The sequence below is a fragment of the Anneissia japonica genome, unplaced genomic scaffold (genome assembly GCF_011630105.1).
Source record: "Anneissia japonica isolate Jap-2015-1 unplaced genomic scaffold, ASM1163010v1 scaffold287708_len1499824_cov190, whole genome shotgun sequence".
NCBI lineage: Eukaryota > Metazoa > Echinodermata > Crinoidea > Comatulida > Comatulidae > Anneissia > Anneissia japonica.
In genome coordinates this window covers 476,486-486,730 of record NW_022752295.1, presented here as the reverse complement: position 1 = coordinate 486,730, position 10,245 = coordinate 476,486, and the positions used below count along the sequence as shown (strand labels likewise).

At 33.0% G+C, this 10,245-nt stretch overlaps 1 long non-coding RNA gene across 1 annotated transcript in view; it reads left to right on the top strand.

Moving 5' to 3' along the window:
* LOC117122265 overlaps positions 1-8,673 on the top strand; it is an 18,785-nt gene extending 10,112 nt beyond the window's left edge. The window contains exons 2-3 of the long non-coding RNA XR_004447688.1: positions 5,019-5,494; positions 7,957-8,673. This is a non-coding gene — a long non-coding RNA (uncharacterized LOC117122265). The remainder of the gene's footprint in view (positions 1-5,018; positions 5,495-7,956) is intronic.
* The last annotated feature ends 1,572 nt before the right edge of the window (positions 8,674-10,245 follow it).

Genomic DNA, 10,245 nt, shown 5'->3' with positions numbered 1-10,245 from the left:
GTTTTATTCTTTACTGATTCATGATTATGCTTTAATTGTTTTGTGTATTATTTGGATAATAGCAACGATTTCTACCGCCACCAAGGAGGTTATGGATTCACCGATGTTACTGTCTGGTGTCTATTCCAGTTTGTTTGAGAATTGATAATAAAATACGCGACGACTTGGTAACGAAAGTTTGGCACAAGTTTTTTTGATCAAGCTGTAGGGGGCGTCCCATTTTTCGTATTCCCACCATGCATTTCGGTGGAACACGGTGGAACACTTTTTTTGTGTGGAGAACTCTATCTTGTATTTCTAGTATCTTTGGCCCGGCTCAATGTTAAGCCCGGCTTAACTTTGCCGGGCGTTCAGACTAGCAGGATTAGCCAGGAAGCGCGAGCATTTGGAGGTAATAGGTTGGCCCACTATACGATGCAACTAGTTTTGTATCTGATATTACATCTTGGAAGAACAGTTTACTCTTGAATGAATAGGCTTACAGATTAAAGAAATATAAAGGACAAATATACATATTTTTCTGATGTTTGTAACAATTACTGGAAATTAAGTGTTTAGTAAAGTTGGTGATTTCATTAATAATTGAACTTTGGATACCAGGATATTGTTTGTTGATAGAAATGTAGGCCTGTGGTGTAAGACAATAGCAGGCCTAGTTACTGATTGCTAGTTACAGTCCAGAATAATCTCAAATTTCCACAATGAATTTTCCAAACTCTGGGCTATAATTTTTATAATATATTTTCCCAATAAATACACCTGCTACAGTATTGGGTAAAATTTAAATGTGAGTACCGGATATTGAGGTATGTATAAATAATATAATTTCTCGGAGAGTTTGCAGGTGTGGATCCAGGATTTGAAAGAGTTGGGTTCAAAATGTTTCCAAAAAACCCAAATGGAAAGGGGGTTAGCCTCCCCCGGGAAACTTTGATTCCTAGATGGCCGGAAATGAGCTTTCAAGGTTTTCCTCTTGAAAAAGGTCAGGTGATTTTATCTTCTTACTTAGGCCTATACATAGAGAAAAAGAAAATCAAAGACATAGGCAATATTCCAACAATATTGAGTAGTTGGATACATAGTCTTTCTTCCATGGATTGATCAGCCTATAGGCATGAAGAAACGCAGTTTCGTACATAAATTACTACGACGTTGAACCAAAAACTGTGTTTTTAATTTTATTTAATTGAAATTTCTAGTTGGACTAAGCCTGTGTTTGTCCAATGCCAACCTATGCCTAGGTAGGTAAGCATGCATTTTGTAAGCCAGGACCCAGTAGTATTTTGTTAAGTTTCTTTACAGAGAGGGGTTTGTCCGAACCCCCTGAACCCCTGGATCCGCCACTGGTCTGCATACTACAGTATATGCAGTAATCCGATTTTGGGGTTTCTGCATTTAGTGTTTATTATACACAAATACTCCAAAATCTGAGATTCAGTGTACCAAAAGCAGCTACTCAAATTCAAAGTCCCCATAATTGGAGTCTGAGTCTGCCTATTTTTTGCATAAAAAAAAAATATCATTGGTCCACACGGTCCAGGTTTTACATCAAAGTAAGTTTTTAAAAATTGCAATAAAGAAAAATTGAAATTATGTAGAATAGGAACTTCAGATCATTGGGAATTGCTCATTTATCATTATTTAAATAGCCATATGTATTTTGTATTTTTCCTTATGGATGATGTTTGTCTCTTTATTTTATTTTGCCCAAGGCACAGAATATGTAGCATTGTACTTCAAAATTTAATGATTTTTACTGGTATAGTATATCATAATAATATGGAAATAATAATAATGGAAAGAGATAAAAGTATAATATAGATTACATGAACAGATGAGAAGTGAAGATGGTAGAAAAAAGCCAATATTAATTGGAAAAAAAATAAAAAGAAAATGATATTATAGGTTAAAAGGTGAGGACTGAAAATGGAAGAGAAAAGTCAATAATGACTGCTAATAAGGAAAGGAAAATTGATACTATAACCAAAGACAAAAAACCTATAGGTGATTTGAAGAAGATTTGAAACTAAGCTATAAGTCATTAGAATCTACACAAGCAATTATTCACTCAATAAATGGTACAAACATATATTTCAGTACCGACAACCTTCCAGCAAATGTATCTTGTCGTTCAGTTCAAAAAGTAAATTTCAACTTCATGTCAACTACACTCAAGGTCATCTTCAAACAACATTGATCATGTCATTATTCTGCATAGTATAGTAGTTACAGTACGACCCTCATAAAGATTGTTGTTTTTATTATTATTGTCGTCACTCTGGTGTTAGTGCCATTGGTGTTATTTCAATATAGGGCAAGATGGGTAACTTGCTAAAAAACAAAAGCATTATATTAGAGCCCATTCACACTTAATAGTTACATCAACTCAGGACTGCCTCAGTGTGAACAATCAATAAATTTTAAGCTGGCTCAAAGGCAACTTAAATTTAGTCAGACTTTAAGTTCTGATCGGGTCCCGCAATGCGAGACATGGGATAACTCATCTTCGTATCTGAACATAAACCAAATCTGAGTCGCCAAGGTCATCTTGATAGCGGTCAATTTTGACATCTTATACCATAACATTTAACACAAAAACCTGGTGCAAAGGAAGAAGTATGGACATTCACAGTGCGACCCCGAGCCGACTTGAAATACTAACACGAATGGTTTGAATCGGCTTTAGTTACTGTAAGGTCACCCTAGGCGATATAATAAGAGTGATTGAGCTCTTTGTTGCCATAAATGGAAAAATAATGTAACAGAAAATAGTCAATACTGTGACTGATTGTTGTGTGGTATTCCATTGGATATTCCATCATTAACTTCTTCCCTTTTTCCCTCTTTCCTCACACTTGATCTACCTCTACCTCCTTATGCAAACTATATCTTTTGAACTTGTCAAGTTTCTTATAAATCCCAGTAAAAATAAACAGGCTCTAACAAGACCAAGGGTCACAAACTTATATAGCCTATAGGTACTAAGGTGAGCTAGTCTAGTTTGAAAATATGTACTGTATATAGTACTTCCAGGCAATTTTTCTTCAAGACATTCCAAGAGTTTTTCTCCAGTAGTTTTGAGTTGGAAAAAACGAAATCACTATGTGCCTCCCAAGATTACAGGTTACCAGAGTTGAACTGTACGAAACATTGACGTTACAAGCAGCAGGATACCATCAAACTGTGGTGAGCAGTACACTTATTGTCTTCTTTGAGAGATAATACCATCTCACCTCTCTTGACTTCCAGTGATTATTCAATTCTGACTCAGGGCGTCATACCTAGGTCTCATGCTGTGTACGTTCCCTTTTGACGATCAAACCCTTGATTTCATCCATAATGCATCAGGCCCCGGGGCATTTGCCGTGAGATGAATATGACAGTTGAGAACATAACAAGCTTTTGCTATTTCAAGCTCCCAATAATAGTGAATATACATATATTTTTTTATTACCGGTATCTTTTCTTGAATCAGAGAGTGTTGAGTATAGGACAAATTCAGTAGATTGTTTACAGTACTTTGGACAATATGCTTATACAGTATAGTACTTTCCAAAACAAATCAAATGAAAACAAGTTAAATGTATTTGTTCATTTGAAACCCGAATAACTCTAGGTAATGTAGTCAAAGTTTTCTTTAACTCATTCCATATAAACCATGTTTCTTTTTTGAATTTGGAATCAATCAACCAATCAATCATCATTTACCAATACAGACTACCAGTGGCTGCAAAAGCATGAATTTGAATTGTTAAACAGATATTTCGGTTAACCAATGCGAATTGATTTTGTATTATAGTATTGTATCCATATAATATCTTGTCTTGTCTACTTTTAGTGAATGGTATTGCCTGATAAGTCACGATCGACTTATCTTACATATTAATTATTGATTGTAAATACAAATTTATTAATTTTTATTTACTGTAATTATAATGATTTTAAGTTGATTTGATCATCTGTTATTGAGGCAAAACTTTTTTTTTCTTATTTCGCAAACTTTTTATTTCAAGATCATCAGAGGAGGGCGGGGAAAAAAATGAAAATAAGATTTTATTTTTTTATTTAGCAAATGTTTTGCCAAAAAACATCCAGATGGAGGAGAAAAAAAATAGATATTTTAAAATTTTAATTTGTGGATGTAAACAGTGTAGTAAAGGTATGGGTAAATAATAATAAATAATGGTAAATGCTTTAAATTTACATAATTAGGAGGAAATACATATATTATTTTTGGAGATTTCATGGCAGCAGTGGGCATTATAAAAATTATGAAAAACTTTCATTTTTCTCTAAAATTTTCAGTTTTTCATGACGGTGGGTACGCTACTTGGCCAAAAATAAAATGGTGTTTTTATTGAAAATCATATTGGCAGGTGGTGGGTTCACTAAACAAGGTATAAAAAAAGTCTCGCTTGACTAAGGCCCCATAAAAAAATTTATTAGTTTAGCACCCTATCAAAGAATAAAATCTGATGAGGGCGGGAGGTTTTTTTGGTTTTTTTTTGCTAACCCCGCCCCCATTTTACCGATGATCACAAGTAAATCAATGGTTAGAGACACATATATAAAAAGTCATAAGAATGGAATCAAATTTATATTTAAAAAATATGTTTTTGTTGTACCAGTAAACATAATTTCAAGAAATCCTGAGCTTTTCAAGTGACAAAAGATGGAAAAAAGACCATTTGAAATGAAAATACATGTTGATTGGAAAAAAAACAAAAATAAAATAAATCAGATTTTCCCCAAAAGTGATGAGGGAGCGGGTGATAAACTAATAATTTTTTTTATGGGGCCTAATAATTTGTTGCTGTCTTTGATGCTATTTCAGTTTAGTTGGTTGTAAATTGACTGATTAAATATTAGTCAATTGAATGATAGATTATGTGTTTATTGATTATTAATACCGTTATTTAATTTATTATTGACTGATAGGGTGTAATTGGTTATTCATTGATTAATATTTGATTTTTACTGTATAATAATAATTTGTATTATTTTCTATCATGTTTTAGGCAAGATGAAACTAGGTGCAACAATCTTTAGTATCTCCTGATTTATGGAAGGAAATCTATGACCATTAAGAGAAGAAAAAGGGAACAAATGTTAGAAAAATGTTCTGAATACAAAGAGACAATAGGATTATCTCTATCACCTGGATACCATCACACTGACACCTGTAGCAAAAGTTAGCATAATTTGTAGAGGGGAGCATACTGTACTTAAGAGATGTGTTATGCGAACAATCTCCTTTAGTCTTATAATTTATAATAAACTCATCAATTGACGCTGTCATCGGGATCTACATTGCAGTCACATGAAGGTTTGTGTGTGGACAACATAAAAATTTACTGGGAAAGCATCTATTTATAGATGCTGAGTACACTGAACTGGAATGGTAACACATGTCGCAATGAATGAAGAAAGAAGCATAATGCTCAGTCCAAACGACATTAGCAACCACACAAAGCAGCCATATAACCAAGTACCGGTAAGTTTATCATTTTTAACAGTTTATTAACTCCGTCTCTGAGCTTACTGTATTCATCGCCATTGGTCATCTGTTGGTTTGTTAGTTGTCTTCGGAGGTAATCTGTATTCATTAATTAGTATTCAAGCATATCAATCAATTGTCGATACTTCTATGGCACCAAAATTTATTGCATAAATGGTATGTTCGATGACATTTATGTATTATCCTCTATGAGATGCATGCCAAAACATCAGTTTCACTTCTAATCTCATGAGATTCTTTTCAATACAACTTTATCTAACAATAGAGGGGGTAGTTCATCTAATTGATAGAACCAACACATGGTTATGTATACAATAAATATTTAATTATATATTTACCATTTACGTTGGTATTGTTTCTACTCATTTAACTTTACAAGCTTTAAATATAACTACCAGTATTATTGTTATTACATATTGTTTTCTTTCAGTATATAAAAACCTACAAACTTTAGCTTCTGTATTAGAGTTTATATCATTGTTCCTGTTGTATTCCTTCGGCGATAGAATCAAAATATCATTCTACTAATCATTTTTATGAGATTCTAAAAGATTTTTAAAAATCATATTTTATTATAATGTTTTGGAAATATTGAGGTTGATATTTCCGGATTTTTTACCATTAAAAATTGCTTAATTCCTGAAGTTTCTAAGGAGTCCGGTGGCAGGAAACACTTAAGTTTGATTACAGGAAGGAATTAGAAGCAATATTGTAACTTGTTGTAGTGGCAAGGAACTTCCTAATGATCCATCATTTAGTTTGCTGGAGCCATAGAAGTATTATTTCCAGCTGCGCTAGAGGTGGACAAACCAGTTCTAATCTGTTCCAATGTTGTTCAAATTGTAATAAATGATGTCTACCAGACATGAAGAAGGTACTTGAAGATGTATAGACTTGCTTCTAATGCAATATCTTGCGAAATTAATGCAATCATTCTTCGTCCACTTGGCAAACATGCATAATTATCAACATCATCACTATCATCATCACTGTCATCGTTATTATTACCATCATCATTACAATCATTATTCATCATCATCATCGTAACCATCATCGTTATCATTAATATCATCATTATAATCATTTTCATCACCATCATCATCATTATCATCATCATCATCATCTCATTATATTATTGACCACATTCACAATCAGTCATCACTATTGTAGTTGTCATCATCATTAGGAGCTGCACCAGAAGGGGCAGGGGGGCTTAAGCCCCCATCAGTCTAATCAAGTCCCCACATCAGCCAAAGCTCGTCGGGCAGTAGGACAAAAAAAAAAAGCCTAGTTTTCCCATCCCAGTACTGTACTGTCTACGCCAAGCCAAGTCTGTCTCAGCAATCGCTTTGTCTGGGTCTGATCAGTCAAACAGAACATCTAGAAGTCCCAATTTTAAAAAAAATCTCGTTTTGGGAGGAGGAGACACCCGCCTCACATACCCATCCCCGGCTCTGGCCTTCGGCCCTCATAACGCTGCGCACTATAGTTACACCCATAAATACTTAGCCCCCCCCCTCCCATAAATTATATCCTAGAGCCGCCCCTGATTATCATCTCATCAACTGAGATAACCATCATTGTCAGCTGCATCAGTGTCATCACTTCAAAAAACATTTAAACATAATAAATAATTATCATCATTAACATTATCATAATTATATAAATTCACTGGGAACATAATGGTTGGCAACTTCAGTGTAACATACCATAAATATCCCCCATGGTCCAAACACTTGTTTTCAGTTTGTTCTTCTATAGTGAATTTGGCAGTGCACCAGAAGACAATTTCTTTGCTTTTTAAGAAAAGTATCAGCATTCTTTCACATGCCCATGGGACTAGTGACTTAAACTGCTCTTTTGAAAATGATGCACTATACACTAACTTGTATTTCAGCCCTCGAGCTGAAACAGAAGGGGGACAGCGATGGAATTTAATGAGGAACCAAATTATCTGAAATGCTATTCACAGTTCAGCTGTACACCATGCCTACCACCAGTTCAGTCATCACAAAGCTATGCTGCTAACTGAATAACACTATCATAATAAATGATATATTATTATTTATTATAATCATCATTGATAGTCAGCATCATCTTAATAATTATCATTGGTATCAGTTTCATTTCGTCACCAAATATTGACATATTACCTATAGGCCTAATATCAATAGGCAGCAATCTTTTGTTTACTTTAAGTGGGGTCTCCAAAACATTGATTAATTTATAACTGGTCTGGTCTGTTGTATTGTTCTTTTATGGGTATTTATTTTTTCAATCTAAAGACCTCTCCTCTGATAACCTGAGAAATGATCCTTGCATACTGTAGAACAATCTAAAAGACAGACCTTTTCATATTAATTCAATGATACGGAAAGCCAGCTTGTCATTCTTTTTAAATCATGTACCTACAACAAGCCCTCTATGCTTAAATCAAGGTAATCAAGGTACCTAGTGTTGAGAGAAGCTGCAAAGAAAACAAGTCTGTTACCTATTCCCAGCAGTAGACTTCAACCGTACATCAATCAAACCTTGCCTCTGCTGGCCCAGGTATTTTAGTATTAATAATGTGAATGGTATTTACAACAGGTGGCTCTGCACTCGGTGGTAGTCTCTTCATGTGTAGAGTTTATTGAAAATATTAGACACATAAATGTTCCTTTTGATTGGTTGAATTACTGTGCATATGTGTATCTTATGTAATACACCTTTGCAACCATTGTGGCATATAGAGCGAATGGGTGTTGTAAACATGCCAATCAATATAGTGAAAATGTTGGTATGATACAGTCAAAACAGCATATTATTAGTGGCCATTATGCTATTTTGATTGAATGATTTATTTATTCAGTACCATTATATACAAAAGATACAAAGCAAACAATAACAGGGAAGACAATTACATGATACTAAGAAAGGTAAAAAAGAAACCTTATTTCAGTTGGGGGTCCTTACATTAACAAGCAAATACAAAATACAGAAGTAAAAATATGTTTTTCTTTGAATGTATTTTTTTTCTTGTGTAAAGTGGTGTTTTAATTCTTTTTTTAATGTGAGCTTTTTAAAATTATTCCTGCAATTCAGCATTTGTCTGTTAATTATTAAGAATTTCTTTTCATTCCATATTCAGTTGAATACTTTATATGACATGTTTTTGAATTTTGCTGTTTTAATGTTTTTCTTTAACTGTAATGATTTATTTTTTCTTGTGAAAAGTGGTGTTGTAATTCTTTTGTAATGTGAGCTTTCTAAAATCATTCCTGAAATTCAGCTTCAGCTGCTATTGAACTATGTATTTTATATATGTTTGATATTTTCAAAATAAAGATACCGTTTATATAATTGAACTACTTAAAAATACAGAGTAAAGCAATTAAAATGTTGATTTTCTTCTCCTTGTTGTATAGATTAACACAGGCAGTGTCTTAAATTTTAAATAATAAATAATTGAAAAATATTTTGAATAATTGTAGTAATTGTAAAATAGTTTAAATTCAGTTAACATAAAAATTATTATTGTCTTTGTACTTTTGAGATATGATGAATTGACTTTGAACTTATAAGCACAATGAAATGGAAGTAAACATTTCGTGAGGAGTAATCAATTTTTGAATAGCTTCCTTTTGCTGCTGTTCAATGAGCTCCAGATGTCCGCAAACAGGAAAAACGAAAAGCTTACAGACACCGCAAATGTTTACTTTAACAATAATCATTTAACATTATGGATCTTCACCAGTATAATAATAGGTTTGAAATTTGTCAATTAGGTGGTTGTAGTGGTTGCCAAAAGAGGTATGGGACTATAGGGTTAAATATATGGGAACTATAATTTAAATGTAGCTTCATGGGTTAATCAAATCTGAGGCTAGCTTTCTGAATAAGACCCTGGAGGAAGGTAGTGTTAGTCTTAAGAGACTACTCATGAACTATAAGAAAATTTGTATTCATTTTGATCATAATGCTGCCCTCATTGTAGGTAGGCCTAATAGGGTAAATGATGTACATTTGTATCTGGCGCATTACAGAAATGGTTTTATGATTTGAAAAGTGAATAAATGAATCAAAGTTGAATGAATAAGAAAGTGAATAAATTTATCACAGATTAAAATTGATGAATAATTTATTGAATATATTTTTTTTATGGTACTTCAGGTAAATAATGGATTAATGAAGGTGGGGGTGAAATTAAAATTAAATTAGTGAATGCAGGACTGGAATGAATGGATATCTGAATACATAAATACGTAACAGAATGAATTATTTAATTATTAAATGAATGCCAGAGGAGAAGGAATGAATGAAAGAATGAAACTAAATGAATAAATGGTTGAATAGATTATCAAATGAATAAATAAATGAATGAATTTATGGATGAATAAATGAATGAATAAGTTACTATAATGAATGAATATCAGACTGTTGAAATACAGTAATTGAATTACTAAATTATTTATGGAATAAATTGGTTAGTGGCGTAAATCTTAGAGTGTTTCAGAGAAGAGCCTTGGAGCCCTCTACTACCACCAGGAATAAACGACAAAGAATAAATGATTTGAGACATTTAAAAATGTCTTATAGTATGATTTGACACTCAGGATAAACACTTAAAAAAGGGAAACAAAACAACAAGTAGACAAGGTACAAATAGAGGATGTGATAATTTTAAATGATACATCCAATCGCTGGCATCAGTTCAGGATACTGAATTCTGATTAGCCATTCTGAGT